Source organism: Bos indicus x Bos taurus, chromosome 29 (assembly GCF_003369695.1).
Source record: "Bos indicus x Bos taurus breed Angus x Brahman F1 hybrid chromosome 29, Bos_hybrid_MaternalHap_v2.0, whole genome shotgun sequence".
Taxonomy (NCBI): domain Eukaryota; kingdom Metazoa; phylum Chordata; class Mammalia; order Artiodactyla; family Bovidae; genus Bos; species Bos indicus x Bos taurus.
In genome coordinates this window covers 13,877,325-13,900,877 of record NC_040104.1, presented here as the reverse complement: position 1 = coordinate 13,900,877, position 23,553 = coordinate 13,877,325, and the positions used below count along the sequence as shown (strand labels likewise).

At 47.6% G+C, this 23,553-nt stretch overlaps 1 non-coding gene across 1 annotated transcript; it reads left to right on the top strand.

Annotated features, from left to right (window-relative positions):
- The first annotated feature begins 15,980 nt into the window (after nt 1-15,980).
- On the top strand, nt 15,981-16,053 carry TRNAF-GAA. Its single transcript has one exon. It is a non-coding gene; the product is annotated as a tRNA-Phe (tRNA).
- Nucleotides 16,054-23,553: the final 7,500 nt, after the last annotated feature.

Genomic DNA, 23,553 nt, shown 5'->3' with positions numbered 1-23,553 from the left:
GACATCCTCTAAGGCCACGCAGGCAGCGGAGTGTGGCCAGTGACCTTGGGCAAGTAACATCGCAGCAGTAAAATAGTAATTTTTTTTTAAAGATGCTCCTGCACAGTTCCTGCCCCAAAGTGGTGCACAAACTGCTCTTTGGGCTTAGAAAGAATTCCCTCTTGGGGCTTCCCTGGCGATCCAATGGTTAGGACTGCATGCTCGAAATGCAGGGGTCCTGGGTTCGATCCCTGGTCAGGAAACTAAGATCCTACATGCCATGAGGCACACACAAAAAAGAATCCCCCCTTTCCTCCTAAAGGCACATTTTAGCTCCAGGGCATCAAGCTTGGGACAGGACCCTGCCCTCCTCCTGGCTCTCAGACTTTCCTCATCCGCTCGACCAGCACATACCCTTGTGCTGTGAACACCCTGTACAACCTCTCCTGGCGGCCCTGCCAAGGTGCTTCTCACCTGAAACCCTTGCTTCTCTGATCCTTCCCCCATCTCTCCAGTTGAAGACTTTTCCAGACCGAAACCCTCAGTACTCTGACCCTCCCTCCCCCAACCCTCGTTTCCAATCCCGTAATCACTGTGGTGACTTGCTTCCCAACCATCCGGGGATGGATATTTTATGAAAAGTTACTAAAACAAACAAGACAGTGCTCCAGATGAGCAGAGCCCTGAGGCATTTTCTAAACAAGGAGGCAGGGCTATTTGTTCCTGAGGGGCCTGCGGCTATGCTCCCATGGTGGAAACCGGCCTCCCGTGTGAGTCCCACAGGCTCCATCTGGAGGTTGCCTAGGCAGGATGGAGTTGGGGCAGGGAGCATGGGGAGAATGTGCCTCCTCTCCAGATTTCAGAAGTCTCAAGCGCTGGGTTTCAGCACCAGGCACTGACCAGAAGGAGTCTCATGAGTGCTGGAGGCTCAGAGAGGGGATCCCTGGCTGAGAGCAGAGGACAGGCACTCCCGGGAGAAGACACAATCAGAAAACCCTGTGGAGGCCTCCACAGTGTCAGGCCACTGCTGCAGGCAGGGGGACACCCAGACTAGCAGAGGGGCCCTCGTGGAGCCCAGAGTCCAGAGGAGAGTGACATGACCAGGGCTTTCAGCTGGTAGAGAATCCTCCTGCAATGCAGGAGACCCCGGTTTGATTCCTAGGTCGAGAAGATCCCCTGGAGAAGGGATAGGCTACCCACTCCAGTATTCTTGGGCTTCCCTTGTGGCTCAAGTAAAGAATCCGAATGTGGGAGACGTGGGTTTGATCCCTGGGTTGGGAAGATGCCCTAGAGCAGGGATAGGCTACCCACTCCAATATTGTGGCCTGGAGAATTCCATGGACTGTATAGTCCATGGGATCTCAAAGAGTCAGACACAACTGAGTGACTTTCACTTCACTTGGCAGATACACCAGCCCACCGCATGTTCAATGTGCGTCAGAACCTCCTGGGGGGCTTGTGAAGCCCAGATTTCTGGGTCTTCCCAGAGTGTTGGATCCAGCGTGTCTGTGGGGGCTGCCTTGGTGTTTCCATTCATGTCAAGTTCCCCGGGAGATGCTGACACTGCTGGTTCTGCTAGGATGGAGAGCTCTGGGTCCTTGGATCTGGTGCCCTCAAAGCCGGGAGCAGCAGGGTCCTGGTAGCACTGGAAGGAAGGGGGCTGTCCACTGACACCCCCCACCCCAGGACCTAGAGACAGATGCAGCCACCTCCAGACCACAGACCCTAGTCCCTGAAGCACAACCTTCTCCGTGGCTTACAACCTGATGTCAGAGCCAGATAGAGCCAAAGTCAGGTCCGTCTCCACATGAAACACATGTACCGCCCTAGAGGAGACAAGCTGGAGCCTAACAGAGCTCTGCGGGGGCTCTGCCAACTGTGGAAACAGTCCAGACTCCCAACGCCACCCTCAAGTCCTCTTGGGATCCAGTGCAGCACCCACCCATCCCCGACCCCTTCCCAGTGTCCCCAGCTACCCCATCCCCTCTGCTCACCTCTGTGCCTTTGCATATGCTGTTCCTGCTGCCTGGAATACCTTTCCCCCTCCCTCGCTTATCCTGCAGGGCCCTTTTCTGAGACCATCAGTGTCTCTGGGCTCCCAAAAGGATGCTGTCGGCATCAAGTGTATTTAACGTACAGTCAAGGGAATGGGCCAACTGCCCCCCAGCCGTGGGGCCCAGCCCAGAAAGACTTTCTCCCTCTGGCCCTGCCTTAGGAAGTAGGTTTTCATGTTCCTTTCTGACCTCTTTAAAGAAGTAATCAAACAGGAAGTGAGATGCATGACAGGAAGCAGGTGAGGCCTACCCTAGAACCCTCCAGCCCACTATACTCAGAAGGCCGTGGAGTTGACCACACACAGCAGAGTAGGACCCCCCCCCGCCCCGACATCTTGCGGGAGGCCTGGGTGGAGCTCCCCAATGCCATCATCATACACAGTGGAGGCTTAGCTCCTCACATGGTCAGTAAGCCCCTGGGTGACCTAGCCCTGCCTGTACCTCCACCTTCATTTCTGCTTCTCCCTAATCACTTCCTAACATCAGTCAGCATTTAGCACCACCTCGCCACACCCTGTGCATATCAGACTATTACTGTGCCCTCGCTTATGCTGTTTGCTACCTGCTGTATAATACCATTTCCTCCCTTGGCCTCTTTGTGAACTCCTATTCATCCTTCAAAACCCTGGTCAGAGGTTACCTCCTCTGGGAAGCCCTGGCTGAGCCTCTCAGACCCTACCTCCTACATTCTTGCCTCACTTCATATACTGTAGCTTTGCCCTCCATAGTAACTTTCATAGGCCTGCTCCCTATGCTCATCACCTTCATCAGCAACTGAAGAACCAGAGATGATTTGTATTTTATCTCATCACGAAAGCCAAGCAGAGGACCTGACACGTGGGAGGGGTCTCAATGAATGTGAGCAAAAAAATGAATCTCTAGTATCGGAGATTAGACCTGAAAAAGCCCCCCAGCTCCTCATGGCGACTCGTCTGGACCCACTGTTACTCATGGGTACAACCTTGGGGACTAGTCACTTCCTGTTATCATTGTTGCAGAGAAGAAGCCAATTCTGACTCCATGTTGGAACTGTTTCTTTGATTTGCTTTTAGTTGCTTTTGTTATTATAATCATACAGAATGGCCTGCCTCAGAGCATCCTGCCCCTCTGCTTGCCTGTCTCAGTGCATTTGTTCAAAACCCTGTCCATCTGGAGATGGCAGAAAGAAAGAAATGAACACATCCCCTGCCTGAGGCTTGCCATTTTAGAAGATGTCTGCAAGATTCATGGCCTTTTTACTTTGCTTCCTTATCTATGCCCCCAATCTCTAATCTATAAAAGAACCTGGCATCCAGACCCCAATAAGATGATTACCTTGAGATGCTAGCCTGCCATCTTCTCAGTCTGGTAGCTCTCAATTTAAGTCTCTTCCTTGCCTCAACCCTTCATTTCTCAGATTCATTGGTTCATCATGCAGTGAGCAGAGTGAGCTTGGACTCGGCAGCATTATTAACTAATAACTTTCTCAGACCCATGTGTATGCCAGTTACTCCTCACCAAAAAATGTACATGTATATGTTTTATGTGTGTATATATATGTATGTATGTATATATATATATATATATGGATTTAGGCCCCACCCAGATAATCCAGAATGGTGTAGTTTTGAGGTCCTTAACTCAGCTACCACCCTTATGGCAGAAAGTGAAGAGGAACTAAAAAGCCTCTTGATGAAAGTGAAAGAGGAGAGTGAAAAAGTTGGCTTAAAGCTCAACATTCAGAAAACTAAAATCATGGCATTGGGTCCCATCACTTCATGGGAAATAGATGGGGAAACAGTGGAAACAGTGTCAGACTTTATTTTGGGGGGCTCCAAAATCACTGCAGATGGTGATTGCAGCCATGAAATTAAAAGACGCTTACTCCTTGGAAGGAAAGTTATGACCAACCTAGATAGCATATTCAAAAGCAGAGACATTACTTTGCCAACAAAGGTCAGTCTAGTCAAGGCTATGGTTTTTCCAGTGGTCATGTATGGATGTGAGAGTTGGACTGTGAAGAAAGCCCAGTGCTGAAGAATTGATGCTTTTGAACTGTGGTTTTGGAGAAGACTGTGCTGTTGAGAGTCCCTTGGACTGCAAGGAGATCCAACCAGTCCATCCTAAAGGAGATCAGTCCTGGGTGTTCTTTGGAAGGAATGATGCTAAAGCTGAAACTCAAGTACTTTGGCCACCTCATGTGAAGAGTTGACTCATTGGAAAATACCCTGATGCTGGGAGGGATTGGGGGCAGGAGGAGAAGGGGATGACAGAGGATGAGATGGCTGGATGGCATCACCGACTCGATGGACATGAGTTTGAGTGAACTCCGGGAGTTGGTGATGGACAGGGAGGACTGGCGTGTTGCAATTCATGGGGTCGCAAAGAGTCAGACACGACTGAGCGACTGAACTGAACTGAACTGAACTCAGCTACATCTGCAAAGCCCTGTTTTCCGAACAAGCTTTACATTCACAGTTTCAGGGGTTAGGATGTGGATATATTTGTTGAGGAGCAACTACGCAACCTATTTCAGGTAGTATCTATCAGCTACATCTACCAGGTGCTTCCTATGTGCCATTCAGCAGGCTAGGCACTTTACATGTGTTAGCTGGTTTAATTCTCTCAAGTACCCTCTGAACCTGAGGTAAGGACCATTATCTTCCTCACTCCCAGAGGAGAAAACAGAGAGGTTGAGTGGCCCAGCCAAGGCTGCTCAACCAGTGAGCAGAAGAGCTGGAACTCAGAAGCAGATGCTCCAGGGAATTCCCTGGTGGTCCAGTCATTAGGACTCTGTGCTTCCACTGCAGGAGTCACAGATGCGATCCATGGTGGGGGAACTAAGATCCCACATACCATGCAGTGCAGCCTAAATAATTAAACAAGAAGAAAAAAAAAGAAGCAGATGCTTGCTCCAGCACTGTGTTGGAAATGCTCTCAAATGGTGTTGCAGGAATAAAATAATCAAAAATGGCTCGGCAAGGTTAAAGAAAGTTAAAAAAAAGCTCTTCACTTCTGCAGAAGGGTGTGCTACAGACAAAGGACAGAGCAAGGACACCCAGTGGGAAGTCCACTCGGTTTTTATCCCTAAAATGCAGTTTCCCTCCCTTGCCTTCTCATAGGCTGAGGACCACAGAGTTACAAGGTTTCCCAGATACAGCCTAACTTTTTATTGGACGATTGGTAACTATTTTCTCCACCTTTTTAATTCTTTGTGCAGGTCCAGGATAAAGTCCGTGAGCTTAGCCCGCCAAAATGTTCTTATGAGGAAAGAGAATCAGGAAGTGAAAACAACAAAGAATTAACTAGCCACCATTTTAGGAATCTTGTTCACAAGCCAGCTGTATACCTTTCTGTTCAACTATCCTGAGAACGAATCACTTCTTTATTTCTTATAACTTCTCCTTTGATAGAAAAGACCATGCCTTTCTTACAACTAGGACCCAGCTCTTCACAGATGACTGGACTCTCAGAGGTTTATTGTTGCCTGCAGGAGAAGTAGGACTGCCTTCCAGCTGTTAAACGTGCTCCACAAGCTTTGGGAAGCGTCTCTGCAGTCCACAGGGTCCATAGGTGTTACTACTCGCCCCAAACAGGCCAATAAATCCAGAGAGGAGTTGTTGGGGCAAGACTTTATTCAGAAAACCAGGAGACCGAGAAGATGGTAGACCTTGTGTCTCAAAGAATCAACTTGCCCAAGTCAGAATTCTGTCTTCATTTATACTAAAAGTGTGTGTGTGTGTGTGTGTGGATTGGGTAGGGGGTAAAAGTCAAACATTTCCTGGTTCCAGTCAGACTCCAGAGGGGACGTGTTAATTTCTTTTTTCCTATAGCCGTTCACACTTGGGCCTGGTCATGATGTTTCCTGTAAGGTAAACAAAGGTATTTTAGCTAGGCCGTTATGTATAATTTAAGCTCAGGCAATATCCCTTTAGTGATTAACTTGTAGCCAAAGAAACAGAATATAAAGGTTAAAGTAAAAGAAGCAGATCCTATGTGGAGTCACATTTGTTCTTCCCTGTAAAACAGGGACCATGGTCTGTGGGCTTCTAGGTGAAGTGACCTTCTTCCTGCTGGTTCTCATACATGCTCTGGTCCCTGTGAGGATGTGTGGGTTCCCCACCAGCCCCCAACACCAGCTGAGGTGTTAGTCACTCCGTCGTGTCCAACTCCTTGCAACCCCATGACTGTAACCCACCAGGCTCCTCTGTCCATGGGATTCTCTAGGCAAGGATACAGGAGTGGGTAGCCTTTCCTTTCTCCCGAGGATCTTCCTGACCTAGGGGTTGAACCCAGGTCTTCTGCATTGCAAGCAGATTCTTTACTGTCTGAGCCACCAGGGAAGCCCCAACACTAGCTGGGTGTCCTGCAATTCAGGTCTGACACTATCTCCGTGGAGATATAACATCAGATCCCATAAGTCAAGGGCTCAGTCCTACAAGACCATCCCCTCCACCTACTTCAGACATCAATCCCAAGTCCAGATGTCAGCTGGTTCTTGATCTGAGGTTCCAACAACCCCCTGGTTGGATTCAATTAATTTGTCAGAAGGGCTCAGAGAAACAGCCAGATAGAAGAGATGAACAGGGTAAGGTGTGTGGGAGGGACTGTCTGGGTGCCTCTCACCAAATCTCTATGTGCCCACCAACCTGAAAGCTCTGAACACCATCCTTTGAGGATTTTAGGGTGGTTTCACTACACAGACAGGACTGATTGACTCATTGGCTCTTCGTGATGGACCTCAGCCTCCCGCCCCTCTCTCCTCGAAGCGGGTGGGGAGAAGGCATGTGTGATTGGAAGTTCCAGCTCTCTAACCATGTGGATGTCTCCCTTGGTACCAGCCTCCATCCCTAAGTTCCTTCCAAAAGGAACCTCATCAACGTAACAAAAGACACCTTTGTTTTTCTCTCCTTAAAGGAAAGTCCAAGGGTTTTAGGAGCTCTGCTAGGATGCAAACAAAGACCAAACATATATTTCTCTCTCTCTCTTTTTTTTTTTTGGCCATGCTTCATGGCTTGTGGGATCTTAGTTCCCCAACCAGGTACGGAACCCACCCCCTTGGCAGTGAAGCACAGAGTCCTAACTACTGGACCACCAGCGAATTCCCCAAATGTGTATCTCTTACCGTAAATCACAGTATCCCAGTGCCCCTCAGCCTTGTCTTTCTAGCCTAGAAAGGCCCCTTCCTTCACTGGTGCCCTTCTTCCATCCCTGGCTTTAATTACCAGAACGGATGGGGTGGAGAACTACCATGCTACTCTCAGCACCCCAATGAGGTTGACCTTATTTTTAATCCCATTTTACAGAAACTGAAGGCCAATTTTTAAAAATAAAAAGATTAAAGGTACCTGGAGAAGACTCTTGAGAATCCCTTGGACACCGAGGAGATCGAATCAGTCAATCCTAAAGGAAATACTGAATATCCATTGCAAGGACTGATGCTGAAACTCCAATACTTTGGCCACCTAATGCGAAGAGCCAACTCACTGGAAAATATTCTGATGATGGGAAAGATTGAGGGCAAGAGGAGAAGGGAGTGACAGAGGATGAGCTGGTTGGATGGCATCACTGACTCCATGGACATGAGTTGGAGCAAATTCTGGGAGACAGTGAAGAACAGGCCTGGTATACTGCAGTCTATGGGGTCACAAAGAGTCGGACCCAACTTAGTGACTGAACAATAACAAAGTTTAAAAAGGTAAGAAAGATGGGACTTCCCTGGTGGTGCAGTGACTAAGACTCCACACTCCCAGTGCAGGGGGCTATGTTCAATCCCTGATCAGGGAACTAGATCCCACATGCCGCAAGTAAAGATCAAAGATCCCCTGTGTCACAACTAGGACACAGCCAAATTATAATTATACTTTTTTGGCACAGCCAAAAAACAAGTAATTAAAAAAAAAAAGATATGAAAGAGATAAACTGAGGTTTGGGAATAGACTAAGGGGGAAGCCAATATTTCCAAGTCAAGTCACTCTGATCTGATCCTGTCCTCATCCATACAGAATGAGGATGGTTTTCATCTCTATTGAGTTTGATTGATTACCACATGCAGATTGCTCTCAGTGCTTTACATGGATCATTTATTTAATCCTCAGAGCAACCTGACACACTAGGTATGCTTCTATTAGCTCCATTATATACATGAAGAAATGGAATCACCAAGCCGGTAGGTGACATTTCTGAGGTCTCCAGAGGGTGAGCTTTGGAGTTACAGGCTTGAGGCAGGAGACAGATGGGCCCCCGGGTGAGCAGCCAGGCCCTGCCCCAATAAGAGATAAAAGACCACATATTCCTCATTCTTGAAGTCAAGGAGACCTTCCCAACTACACAGGGTAGAAAGGCTCCTCGAAAGTCAAAGAAAGGTGAGTGGGTCACCTCATAGTAAGTAATGTCAACTACCCATAGAAACCATCTTGGCTAAGAAAGTGCACTCACACACATGGGAGGACCCTGAGATAAACCAAATCTGGACTCAAAACCAGGCAGAGCAAGATGATCGGGCAAAGGAAACCCAGAGGGAGGCCCCATATAAGTGATTCAAACCACCACGAGGGCAGGACTCTCTCTGAGCCCACCCGTGTGTCCATCCACACATAAATACTTGTTTCACTACTTTCCCTCTCTATGTGGAAATTTATTTCTAACAGTTGATGGGCCAGGGCCTTGTCACTGGCCACTGGTCCCTTGTGATCTAGTGGCTAAGACAGCGTTCTCACTACCTGACCTGACTTTGATCTCTGGCTGGGAACCAAAGCCCTGCTGAAGCTGCTGCAGGCCAAGGTCGTCCAAGATCAGACTGATGAGCTCTGGTGCCGAGTCTTTGCGAGAGTGTAGAGTCATGGTCGAGGGCTCAGGGCTGTCTCGCTCCAGGACAGCTCAGCACCACTTTTTTGAAAGGTATCCTTCTGCCCTTGGCAATGAGGAAGTCCCCTGCTCTTCACTGCCTTTACAGGGACCTGGAAGAGATGCCTTCCTCACAACAAAGGTTGGTGATTGGTTAGAAAATACCTCTCTGGGTGTTGCCTAATTCCACACCTATTTTACAGATGGGAAAGGGCGTTTGGCTTCTGAGAGGTGAATGCAGGATCAAATCCCAGTCTCTCAACTCCTCTGTTTGGTGCTGTTCCTGGCACCTAAACCCCCCATCAGGGAAGGCTCTTTGTTACAAACTAATCAATCCTAAAGGAAATCAACCCTGAATATTCACTGGAAGGACTGATGCTGAAGTGGAAGCTCCAATACTTTGGCTACCTGATTCAAAGAGCTGACTTTTTGGAAATGCAGGGGAAAATTGAAGGGAGGAGGAGAAGGGGTCGGCAGAGGATGAGATGGTTGGATGGCATCACCGACTCTATGGAAATGAGTTTGAGCAAGCTCAGGGAGACAGTGAAGGACAGGGAAGCCTGGCTTGCTGCAGTCCATGAGGTCGCAGAGTCAGACACGACTGTGGCTGAACAACAACAATAGAAAGTAGAGCAATGTGTTAAAAGGAATGATGGATTGGAGAATCAGCACCCCAGTGAGTGAATGTGTCCTGAGGGACAGGATAATTACATAGTCTCAAAGTATCTCCCAATAAGATGATTCATATTTACAAATAGAAACACAGTAGCTATAGAATGGAGGAAAGTGGCCAACCCCATCTTACTGAATAATCAGATGAATGGATAAAGATGTGGTACATATATGCAATGGAGTATTACTCAGCCATAAGAAAGAACGAAAGTGAGTCATTCGCAGAAATGTGGATACACCAAGAGTCTGTCACACAGAGTGAAATAAGTCAGAAAGAGAAAAACAAATACCATATATTAATGCACACTTGTGGAAAATGATGCACACTAGAAAAATGCATACACATTTTTTAATGCACACTAGAAAATTGATACAAAGAGATGAACCTATTTGCAGGGCAGGAATAGAGAGGCAGACACAGAGAGCAGACATATGCACACAGGGGGAGGAGGGGAAGGGAGCTGAATTGGAAGATTAGGGTTGACATATATACACTACCACATGTAAAGTAGATACCTAGTGGGAAGCTACTGTAGAACACGAGGAGCTCAATTCGGTGCTCTGCAGTGACCTCAAGGATGGGATGGGGGGAGGAGAGAGGTCCAAGAGTGGGGGATACCCATGGCTGATTCACTACATTGTACAGCAGAAATCAACACAACATTGTGAAGTAATTATACTCAATTTTTTAAAAAGTTCTATCAGCAGTAATCGGGCAAGCCAGTTCCAGGAGCCTCTGGTTATAAGGCACTGCTGCTGCTGCTGCTGCTAAGTCGCTTCAGTCGTGTCCGACTCTGTGCGACCCCATAGACTGCAGCCCACCAGGCTCCGTCGTCCCTGGGATTCTCCAGGCAAGAACACTGGAGTGGGTTGCCATTTCCTTCTCCAGTGCATGAAAATGAAAAGTGAAAGTGAAGTCGCTTGGTCGTGTCCGACTCTTAGCGACCCCATGGACTGCAGCCCACCAGGCTTCTCTGTCCACGGAATTTTCCAAGCAGGAGTGCTGGAGTGGGGTGCCATTGCCTTCTCCATATAAGGCACTGAGGACACAGCATTACCTCTGGAATCTTCCTGCCTATTATGGGCTGAACTGTGCCTCGATTCACAGATTGAAACCCAAACAGTACCTCAGAATATGACTGTATTTGGAGATGAGATCTTTAAGAAGTGATGAAGTTAAAGTGGGACTATTTAGGGTGGATCTTAATCCAATCAGACTGGTATCCTTAGAAAAAAATATTGTTACTCCTTTTGAAATTTTTGTTTTGCATTGGGTATGGCCAATTAACAGTGTTGTGACAGTTTCGGGTGAACAGTGAAGGGACTCAGGCATGCATATACATGTATCCATTCTCCCCCAAACCCCCCTTCCACCCAGGCTGCCACATAATATTAAACAGAGTTCCATATGCTCTATAGGAGGTCCTTGACTGTTGGTTATCCACTTAAAATATATCAGTGTGTACACGTCCATCCCAAATTCCCTAACTATCCCTTCCCACCCCCGCCATCCTTTCCCCTGGCAACCATAAATTCATTCTCTGAGTCTCTTTCTGTTTTGTAATTAAGTTCATTTGTATCACTTCTTTTTAGATTCCACATATAAGGGACATCATACGATATTTCTCAGAAGAAGAATTTTGAACCCACCAAGAGATGCCAGGGGTGAATGTACACATGTGAGGACTTAGCAAGAAGGCAGCCACTTGCAAGTCAAGGGGAGACGCCTCAGAAGAGACCAGACTTCCTGACACCATAAACTTTCACTGAGTCTGTGCTATTCTGTTATGGCAGCCCTAGCAAAGCCATTCAGTCCAGTTCAGTCACTCAGTTGTGTCCAACTCTTTGCGACCCCGTAGACTGCAGCAAGCCAGGCTTCCCTGTCCATCACCAACTCAACAAGCTTGCTCAAACTTATGTCCATTGAGTCGGTAATGCTATACAACTATCTCATCCTCTGTTGTCCCCTTCTCCTCCTGCCTTAAATCCTTCCCAGCATCAGAGTCTTTTACAATGAGTCAGTTCTTCGCATCAGGTGGCCAAAGTATTGGAGTTTCAGCTTCAGCATCAGTCCTTCCAATGAATATTCAGGATTGATTTCCTTTAGGATTGACTGGTTCAAGGGACTCTCAAGAGTCTTCTCCAACACCACAGCAAACCTGTACACTGCCAAAAATGCAAAGCGTTCCACTAAGCAGGAGGAGAACCCAGACAAACCCAAACGAGGGCCATGCTGCAAAAGAATTGGCCTGAATGCCTCAAAAACATCCATGGTGTGAAACACACAGACAGAGGGACTGTCCCAGATTGGAAGAGGCCCAAGGAACATGATCCTCACTTTGGATTGGATCCTAGCTGGGGAAAAAAACAAAAACAAAAACTTTTTCCTTTTCTGTAGAAGTGTGAGGACAATTGGTGAATTGAATAAGGTTTGTAGGTTAGACAATTGTGTCATACCACTGCTGATTTCCTGATTTTGATCTTTTGACTGTGGTTACTTGTTTTCTTTCAGCAGTACACACTGCAGTATTTGTGGGTAAAGTGTGAGGGGTCAGTCATGTCTGCAACCAGCTCTCTCATGGTATGTGGAAGAAAGCACTTGTGTGTGTGTGTGTGCACATGTGTGTGTGTGTATGTACAATCTGAGAGAAAGTGAGTGCTAAAACAAACATAGAAAGAAGTTAGCAATGTTTGAGGAATCTGGATGAAGGATGTATCGAACTTTTCAATAAGTCTGGAAGTATTTCTTTTTTTTTTCTGAGTATACTATTTTATTAACATTTAAATTTCACCAAGGTTTCAAGTATATGCTAGCTGGATGTTCAGATTTTGAGATGAAGATAAAATGGACAAACAGCTTTAAAGCTGCAATGTATTTTAACACTACACAATATATTCACCAACTACAGTCTAGGGATGGTGTAATACACACTTTGGAGTACAAGTATAGGGACAAGCCCTGGAATGGAAGGAAAGACCGTCCATTCAGGACTGAACAGAGGTCCTTGGTTGCTGATAGAACCTCCCCTTGACTTCGGACTTGAGACAAACCCAGGGAACTTGTCAGTATACAAAAACCACTGAATTCTGAATGAACAGTAGCAGGATAGATTTATTGTTGTTTTCAGTCACTAAATTATGTCCAACTCTGTGACCTCATGGACTGTGTAGTCCCCCAGGGTTCTCTGTCCATGGGATTTCTGAGGGAAGGATACTGGAGTGGGTTGCCATGCCTTCCTCCAGGGGATCTTCCCAACCCAAGGATCTAACCTGTGTCTCCTATGTCTCCTGTACTAGCAAGCAGATTCTTTACCACTGAGCCACCAGGGAAATGTGGCCTGTGACTGTGGGGGCCTGTCTGAATGGCCAGAGCCTGTTCGGACTGCAGGGGCCTGTCTGAAGCAAGCAGGGCTGGAAGGAGACTGCAAATGTTACAGCTGCCGTCCAGGATTGGTAGATGTGAGCAGCCATCTTCTAAAAATGGCCGATTTCCAAACAAGTGCCTAAGATGTTTTTCCCAAACAGGGGGAAAATATTTCAAACTAGGAAGTTGAAAAACTCTACTGTCCCAGGAAAAATTCAGCTCAGTAGCCCCTTCCCACCACCACTCCAGCCACCTTTGCCCCCATTCCCAGCCAGCTTGATCCCACTGTTCTCCCAGTTCTCTATGCCCTGCCCCTGAAATTCCGTCTCCCTCAACACAGTAGCCCCCACAGCACCCCCGGCATCCACCGGCTCCCCAGCACTGCTCAGGAAACCTGTCCTCCAGAAATATGCCCTCAGACCCACCCCAACCAACACCCCACCTCTGGGTTCACAGCCTCTACCTGCTCTGCTGCCAGGGCCCTTAAGCCACCAAGCTTCCCCTGAGCACAGGTTGCAGGAAAAGTTAATCATTGCCAAGCATTCAGTCATTACTACAAATGACTTATCACCCCCAATATTTGTCTCTCTCAGTCTCTTGTCCACCCTGCGAGGTAAGCGTTTTGTGTGTGTGTGTGTGTGTGTGTGTGTGTGTGTATGTGTGTGTGTGTGTGTTTGCTCAGTCGTGTCTGAATCTTTGCGACCCCCTGGACTGTAGCCTGCCAGGCTCCTCTGTCCCTGGAGCTTTCCAGGCAAGAATACTGGAGTGAGTTGCCATTTACTACTCCGGGGGATCTTCCTGACCCAGGGATCAAACCCAAGTCTCTTGTGTCTTCTGCATTGACAAGTGGATTCTTTACTGCTGAGCCACCTTGGAAGCCCACCAGCCCCAGTTCACAAACTGGAAACAGAAGCTCAGAAAGATGATGTGTCCCCAGTCACAGTGTGAAAGTGGTGGGGCTGAACTGCAATCAGACTCTAACTGCCCAGCCACGCATCCTTCCTGCTGCTGTGAATCATTAATATGAGGGACCGATGTGGACTAACACTCGCTGAGCTGGACTCCGCTAGGCCCTCCACTAAGGCTTCCAGGCGATGAGGAGGGTGACAGCCCCTCCCTTGGAAGATGGGGCAGATGGCCGGTAATGAGCTAATTCAAGGGGCCCTGGGACTGTGTCCAGTGAATGGGAAGCAGCCTAGTCTGTGAACCAGGCTTGTTGTTGTTACCGGACTTTCTTAGAACTGTCCTAGATTTTCAGAAAACCCGAAAGGACAGCACAGAGAGTTCCTGTATATCCCATTCTTGGCTTCCTCTATAATTAACATCTCACATTAGGATGGCACATTTATTACAATTAACGAACCAATGTTGACACATTGTTATAACTAAAGTCCATTTCCTTAGCTCTTACCAAAGGTCTTTTTCTGTGTCAGGCTCCCAGGCAGGAGGCCACGTTATTCAGTTGTCCATTTGTGTTTGTCATCAGTGGTATTAATGACCTTAATCCCCAGGAGACCTCTATGAGGTACTTCTCCTAAGAGTGGAGTCTTCTTAGCAGAGCCCAGCGGCCTCTGGCTTCACTCTTCATCTGTGACTCATCCCTCCATCCCTCTTTCCCCTCCGCCCATTCCAGATGAAGTTGGGAACCAATTTGAGGTGAACAACTGCTCTGTCTGTTCTGCTCTGTCTGCTCTGACTGCCAAGCTCCAGGGGCCCCACGGTCTTCTCTACTGATTACAAAGGCTGCCATGTGCTGGGGGAGACCCCACAGCTGGGAACCAGTGTCAGGTTGGAGAGGACCCTCAGGGACCAGGGACACATTGGAGCTCAAGACCACTCAGAGAGCTAGGGGGTGAGGGGGACTAACTCCTGGGCACCCACTCCTCCTCTGCCTGGATGCTGCTCCCCTGCTGTCCCCCGGCTCCTGCAAGATGGGTGCCCCCACCTGAGGGTGTTCATAGAAGCTGTGGAGTTTTTTCTTTTTATTTGGCTGCACCAAGTCTTAGTTGCAGTACACAGGATCTTCGATCTTCATTGCAACACTCTGAATCTTTTATTTTTTTGGAAGGAAATGAACCCATTTATTGGAGGACAGAACTTCAGTGTGAAACTGAAAGCAATCTGATATTTCCACAAATGAATAAAATGTGTATGGTTGGTATAATTCAATGTGTAAAACAGCATGCTAACTCTTGGTTGTGGCATATGGGATCTAGTTCCCTGACCAGGGATCGAACCCAGGCCCCCTGTGCTGTGAACATGGAGTCTTAGCCTCTGGACCACCAGGGAAGTCCTAGAAGCTGTGTTGCCTGATGGTCACTCTGATCCATCCCAAACTTGATCACACCTGGACTGCAGACTCCCACATGGCAGATGTGGGGACACTAGCTGGTTCTGCTGGATGAGCTGGGTGCCACCCACCTGTAGGAAGAGACAGCTGGGCAACACCCTCCCATGGGGCAGTCCTGGGCACCAGTGCTGGGCCATTCCCAGCACCAATTCCAGCAGCCTCAGTGGCCATTTTGGCAGGGGAGTGGTAGTGATGCTGGAGAGCCTCAGGCTGCCTCCCCACCCTTCCACCTCCTTGACTTCTCTTTCCCAAGTGTCCTTTCGGTGACAGCTCAGGACTCAAATGGTGGTGATGGGAGGGCAGTGCTGCCCTTTGTCTCATTACCAGCGCTTCACTGTAACCACCTTTGATCTCCTGGACCCTGGCTCCCAGAGAGTCCTCCTGTACCCACTGGTACCTACTGGTCAGAAGCAGGTCTCCCTCTTGTCTGCTCGTATCTGCTAAGTGGAGATAACTTGTCATCGAATCTCTCCAGTCAACAGAGGGACTGGAGGTCCCCAGATGGGGCTTGATCTTCCTGAGTGCTGTGGAGGGCAGTGAGCCCCAACCTGCAAACCACTCCAGAGGGAGGGAGGGAAATGCCAAATCAACCTAATCTGAGCCGGGCATGGTGCCCTAGAATGGCCTCATTTCTGAGTCTAGAAATGATGAGTCGAGCATAATTCTGCTTTGAATTTTTATCACATAGCTTCTTTGGAAGGTAAATATAGATACATTAAGGGTATATTTAGAAGTAGCCGAAATAGCTCAGTTGGGAGAGCGTTAGACTGAAGATCTAAAGGTCCCTGGTTCAATCCCGGGTTTCGGCAATGGTTTTAGGTGTCACCACCAATGGCAGTTTTATTGCATGCCAAAGAATTGATGCTTTTGAAATGTGGTGTTGGAGAAGACACCTGAGAGTCCCTTGAATAGCAAGGAGATCAAACCTGTCAATTCTAAAGGAAATCAACCCTGAACGTTCATTGGAAGGACTGTTGCTAAAGCTGAAGCTCCAATATTTTGACCACCTGATTTGAAGAACCAACTCATTGGAAAAGACCCTGATGCTGGGAAAGATTGAGGGCAAGAAGAGAAGGGGGTGACAGAGGATTAGATGGTTGGATGGCATCACTGACTCAATGGACATGAGTTTGAGCAAACTCCAGGAGACAGTGAAGAACAGGGAAACCTGGCATGCTGCAGTCCATGGGGTCGCAAAGAGTCGGGTATGACTTAGCAACTGAACAAAAAGAACAAGGGTATGTTTAGGTTTTTCAACATAATCTACAAATGGCACCATAGGACACATACTACTGCTTAACATTTGTTCTACCAAACCAGATACATCTTTCACATTAATAAAGACTGATTCCTGTATATTTTATTTTGTTAAGATTTATGTATTTATTTTTGGCTATGATGGGTCTTCATTGCTTCATGTAGGTTTTCTCTAGTTGCCGCGAGTTGGGGCTCCTCTCTAGTTGTGGTGGGCAGGCTTCTCATCACGATGACTTCTCTTGTGGAGCATGGGCTTTAGGCGTGTGGGCTTCAGTGGTTGTGGTGGATGACTGGTGTGCTGGGATTTTCATGGACCAGGCATCGAACTTGTGTCTTCTGCATAGGCAGATGGATTCTTAATCACTGGACCATCAGGGAAGCCCATTCCATCAGGGAAGCCATTTCATCACTGGTTAGCACCTGGGAGGGTGGCTTAATAATCAGCTCTGCTGTGTACTTCTTCCTGAGCCAAGAAATCCTAACCTGTTGGATGAAGGGGTACCTGTTGGATGGGCTGCTAAGGGCTGTGTTGTTAATTGCTAAGTTACTTCTGACTCTGTGACCCCATGGACTGTAGCCCTGCAGGCTCCTCTGTCAGTGGAATTCTCCAGGCAAGAATACTGGAGTGGATAGCCATGCCCTCCTCCAGGGGATCTTCCTGACCCAAGGATGGAAGCCAGGTATCCCTCATTGCAGGCAGATTCTTTACCTCCTGAGCCATGAGGGAAGCCTAGGAAGCTGAAGGTTGGTTCAGGTCAGTTTCTCCTGCTTCTACTCCTTTTGGAAGCTGCCCATGGCCTTGTGTTTCTGGAAGCAGTGGTAACCTCTTACCTTACCTTCAGTCATTGGTCATCGAGAGCCAGAAAAAGAGGGCACCAATTATCGGCTCTCCTGCTGTTGGTCAACACCAAGCAAAGAAAGAAAATCGACCCTCCCAGGGGGACCCTGCAGGTTGAGCCAGGGTGCTACCAGGTGTAGTGTTTCCTGCCCGCCCAGTCCTCTAGTGTAGATGTGAGCCATCCAGAAGGAGGAAGGCCTGGACTCCAAATGCATAAGCAGCACACATGGCTCTGTACCTCGTGGGACTGGGGCTGGTCAGTGTGCCCAGATCTTTCCCCGTCTGCCCGGCCAGCAGCACTGTGGACCTGGGCTGGGTCCCAGATCCCATGTTCCTATTTCACTGCTTCCTGCCTATGGCTCTGAGCCAGCCCCGTGCCTGGACCTTATTCTCGTCCCACAAGGTTTACTTCCTCTGCAGCATCTCTGCCTGCCTCCCCTGGAGACCTCAAGTACATGTAGATCAGGGATTGTGGGTGAGTCTGGGGTTGGGGACAGGATGGGGGGTTCTTTGTTTTCCCATCTGCAGGCCTGTTCCTGGCTTCTGGGTCACATGGTGAGCAGGACGGCCGTGATTCTCAGGTCACCCCAGTGACACTGCCAAGCCCAGAGCATGGGGAGCTCTGCAGGTCCCTGGGCTTTGAGGATTCCTCCAGGCAGGACTCCACGCTCGGGCCCTCGGGTACCAGGCCTTTGGGTCAGCCCTTCAGGCCTCGGGCCCCCGGAGTGTGCCAATAAAACGGAGAAGTTCTGGCTGTAGTGAGGGCAGGAGATGGTGTAACTGCATTCACTGGGGAACTAAACAAAGGTAGTCATGGTCCACCTCATCTGCATCTCAGTTTCAGCTCTGCCCACTGTGATTACAAAGATCTGGGGTAGGGGAGAGGATGGGAGGGGTCCTCGCCCAACCCTCCATCCTTCAGACCCTCTGTCTGGCAGGTTCCACCTGGAACTATAACCCAAGCCGTCTCCTCTGGATAGTTCTCTTGCTGTTGCCCTGGTCTGAGGGGTTGATGTCTTCGTGGGCCTGAGCCAGGCCAAGTCCAGAAGCTCCAAGAAGGCAAAGGAGAGTGAACAGGCTGAGTAGACCCTCGTTTCAGCTTAGTGAAGGCAGGTATGGAAAAACTACTGGTGATGACTGACAGAATCTTTCTTGTCTTAAGACACTTGCTCCTTGGAGTCAGCTCCGTCTTCTCAGAATTGCGGCCTCTATTATGGGGTGGTGGCTCAGTGGTCTAAGAACCCGCCTGCCAATGCAGGAGACATAAGAGACCAGTTCAGTCCTTGGGTGGGGAAGATCCCCTGGAGGAGGAAATGGCAACCCACTCCAGTATTCTTGCCTGGGAAATCCCATGGATAGAGGAGCCTGGCTACAGTACATGGGATCTCAAAGAGTTGGATACGACTGAGGTGACTAAACAACTACAACACATTTCATGGACAGAGGATCCTGGTGGGCTACAGTCCACGGGGTCCCAAAGAGTTGTCATGACTAAGTGACTAACACACGTTATGCGGTAGACTCCACTGTCTCCCAGGACTGAATTGGGGAGACTGCCTCCCTGCAAGGAAAGGCAGCATTCTCAGGTAAAATAAGCAGAATGAAAGAAGGTGGGGGAAGTCAATTCATTGCAGAGTCAAAGAGCAGCCCTAGCTAGGTATGGGGAATGGCAGGGCTAATGGCCCCTTGAAGGCTTGTCACCTTCCGGCAGATACGGGAGTTCTGACCTGGTGTCTGCAAAGTGCTGCTTGGCTGCCATTGTTGATGAGGGAACCCAGAATTTCCAGGGCCTAAAGAACTAGACTTAAACAACCTCCTCCCAGCCCCTCTCTGAGCCTTCCAGCCTCCCATGGAGGATGCTGGCTACTTCTCCCATCGCCTGCTCCCCTCCCCTCTCCCTTGGTCCGCAAGACTGGTCCACACGGGGATGGTCGGCACAGGCTAAATGGCAGTCCATTGACCCTGATGCTTCCTGGTATCCCAGTGGCCATGGCCATTGGACAGGTCAGTACAGGTGCTGGTGTGGTGCTGACCTTCATCTGCTCATATATGATGCGGGCCTTCATCACTAATTTGTCAGTGTAGAAAGGCCTTTGCTGCCATGTAGAGGTTCTAAAATGGGAAAGGAAGGCTGGGTACCTAACCCAACCTAGGCAGAGTGGGTAGGGTTCAGTCTCTGGCAGCTGGACAATCTGGGAGGAGGAATACAAGCCAGGATGTTTGAGTTGTGTGACTCTGCCTCTTATTAGCTGGGTAATGTTGAGTTATTGAACTCTTCAGGGCCTCAGTTTCCTATCTGTAAAATGGGAATAATACCTATCCCCATGGGGGTGTTGGATAAAATGAATTAGTAAATAAGAATCCTTAGAATATTGTGTGTATGCTAGGTCGCAACTCTGTGCGCCCCTATGAACTGTAGCCTACTAGGCTTTTCTGTCCATGGAATTCTCCAGATAAAAATACTGGAGTGGGTTGTCATGCCGTCTTCCAAGGGATCTTCCCAACTCAGGGACTGAACCTGCGTCTCTTTAGGTCTGCCGCATTGGCAGGTCGGTTCTTAACCACTACCCTCACCTGGGAAGCCAAAATGGCAACATTTACTGAGTGCCATTAACTGCTAGAATTTCTCCTCCTGCTGCCCCAAACCTAATGCTTACCTAATATTTTTTTCCTCCCCTATATGAGGACAAGCTGATAGTTCAAGATAAGGAGGGGCTGAGAGAAGCGGCTGCCTCAGGCTTTTCCAGCAGAATAGAGCGCTCAGGCAGGAAGACACAAGACATTTGCTGTGGAAGTTGGTTAAGGAGCTCCCCTTAGCTAGATTGTTTACCCACTGTGACTAGGAATGACCTGTCCTGTCCAACCTCCTGGCTTGTACAGGGCCTGTGGGCTGTGCTCTTCAGGGTTAGTGTGAAGTAACACTTCTCAGTTTTGTTGCTGCTTGGAGGAGCCAGGCTGACGTGCTCTGAGGGGTCAGGGATTCAAGTTCCATCCAGGGCCAACTCTTCCTACCACCACCCTCATCACTCAAGCTCATCGTGAGCATTTAAACAGCCCGGGAGGGTGGTTCTGGGAATGGCACCGATGCTGTGTTTAAACCAAGTATGAATTTACACATTCCAATTGGAATCACAATGTATAACTGACTTTTCTCTTTTAACTTTTTTCATGCAAAGGTAAACCTCTTGTGTCATTGTTTATCATTTTTAACAGCTGTATTCTCCTCCATATCATGGTTGAACTCTATATTTAATCTCATGCTTTAAAACTTTTTAATAAAAAAAAAAGTACTGGCCAGGCAGCTTGTTTGATCTTAGTTCCCTGACCAGGGATTGAACTTGAGCCATGGCAGTGAAAGCACCAAATCCTAAGCACTAGACCCATGAGGAACTCCCTGATCTCCTTTTGATGAAAATCAAGTCTATTGTTAAGGATAACAGGTGTTGAATACAATTGCATGCATGCATGCTACGTCGCTTCAGTCAACCCCATGGACTATAGCCCGCCAGGCTCCTCTGTCCATGGGATTCTCCAGGTAAGAATACTGGAGTGGGTTGCCATTTCCTTCTCCAGGGGAACTTCCCGACCCAGGGAGTGAACATGGGTCTCTTGTCAAGTCTCCTGCATTGGCAGGCGGGTTCTGTACCACCACCTGGGAAGCCTGAATATAACTGCCAATGTGTGTAATTTTTTGTACACCATTTTCTTGGAAGAAATTCTTAGAACTGCTGGGTTGAAAGCTACATCCCTCCTGACTGTTGGGTTCTGGTGATGTATGGGTGCTTGTTCCCTCACAGCCTTGCCACTACAGATCATATCATTCTAAAACTTTGCCTATCTGAGCATCACTAGGTAAACAGCATCACTGATTTAAAATAGGTTTCTCTGATTAGAGGTTAAGCATTTTTTTTCTTTTTTTAAAATTTTATTTGCTATTGTTTTTTGTTTGTTTTTCAGTTTTATTTATTTATTTACTTTACAATATTGTATTGGTTTTGCCATACATTGACATGAATCTGCCATGGGTGTACATGTGTTCCTCATTCTGAACCTCCTCCCACCTCCTTCCCCATCCCACCCCTCTGGGTCATCCCAGTGCACCAGCCCTGAGCATCCTGTATCATGCATCAAACCTGGACTGGCAATTTGTTTCACATGTGATAATTTACATGTTTCAGTGCCATTCTCCCATATCATCCCACCCTCGCCCTCTCCCACCGAGTCCAAAAGACTGTTCTATACATCTGTGTCTATTTTGCTGTCATTTATTATTTTTATAACCAAACAAAAATATGTAAAAGTTTTAAAAGCCCTTTAGGGCAGATAATTTTTTTTTTTTTTTGTATTCCAAATTTCTTATTCATCCAATAATGTCTTAATACATATATACTTTTTTAATTTAAATTTATTTATTTTAATTGGAGGCTAATTACTTTACAATATTGTATTGGTTTTGCCATACATTGACATGAATCCGCCATGGGTGTACACGTGTTCCCCATCTGGAAACCCCTCCCACCTCCCTCCCCATACCATCTCTCTGGGTCATCCCAGTGCACCAGCCCCAAGCATCCTGTATACTGCATCGAACCTGGACTGGTGATTCATTTCTTATATGATATTATATAGGTTTCAATGCCATTGTTCCAAATCATCCCACCCTCTCCCTCTCCCACAGAGTCCAAAAGACTGTTCTATACATCTGTGTCTCTTTTGCTGTCTCGCATACAGGGTTATCATTACCATCTTTCTAAATTCCATATATATCTGTTAGTATACTGTATTGATGTTTTTCTTTCTGGCTTACTTCACTCTGTATAATAGGTTCCAGTTTCATCCACCTCATTAGAACTGATTCAAATGTATTCTTTTTAATGGCTGAGTAATACTCCATTGTGTATATGTACCACAGCTTTCTTATCCATTCATCTGCTGATGGACATCTAGGTTGCTTCCATGTCCAGGCTATTATAAACAGTGCTGCGATGAACATTGGGGTACACGTGTCTCTTTCAATTCTGGTTTCCTAAGTGTGTATGCCCAGCAGTGGGATTGCTGGGTCATAAGGCAGTTCTATTTCTAGTTTTTTAAGGAATCTCCACACTGTTATCCATAGTGGCTGTACTAGTTTGCATTCCCACCAACAGTGTAAGAGGGTTCCCTTTTCTCCACACCCTCTCCAGCATTTATTGCTTGTAGACTTTTGGATCGCAGCCATTCTGACTGGCGTGAAATGGTACATCATTGTGGTTTTGTGATATTTTGTGATTATTTCTCTGATAATGAGTGATGTTGAGCATCTTTTCATGTGTTTGTTAGCCATCTGTATGTCTTCTTTAGACGCTTACTCCTTGGAAGGAAAGTTATGACCAACCTAGATAGCATGTTCAAAAGCAGAGACATTACTTTGCCAACAAAGGTTCGTCTAGTCAAGGCTATGGTTTTTCCTGTGGTCATGTATGGATGTGAGAGTTGGACTGTGAAGAAAGCTGAGCACCACAGAATTCATGCTTTTGAACTGTGGTGTTAGAGAAGACTCTTGAGAGTCCCTTGGACTGCAAGGAGATCCAACCAGTCCATTCTGAAGGAGATCAGCCCTGGGATTTCTTTGGAAGGCATGATGCTAAAGCTGAAACTCCAGTACTTTGGCCACCTCATGTGAAGAGTTGACTCATTGGAAAAGACTCTGATGCTGGGAGGGATTGGGGGCGGGAGGAGAAGGGGACGACAGAGGATGAGATGGCTGGATGGTATCACTGACTTGATGGACGTGAGTCTGAGTGAACTCTGGGAGTTGGTGATGGACAGGGAGGCCTGGTGTGCTGCGATTCATGGGGTCGCAAAGAGTCGGACACGACTGAGCAACTGATCTGATCTGATCTGATCTGATGTCTTTGGAGAAATGTCTAGTTCTTCAGCCCATTTTTTTATTGGGTTGTTTATTTTTCTGGAATTGAGCTGCAGGAGTTGCTTGTATATTTTTGAGATTAGTTGTTTGTCAGTTGCTTCATTTGCTATTATTTTCTCCCATTCTGAAGGCTGTCTTTTCACCTTGCTTATAGTTTCCTTTGTTGTGCAGAAGCTTTTAAGTTTAATTAGGTCCCATTTGTTTATTTTTGCTTTTATTTCCAATATTCTGGGGGGTGGGTCATAGAGGATCCTGCGTGATTTATGTCGGAGAGTGTTTTGCCTATGTTCTCCTCTAGGAGTTTTA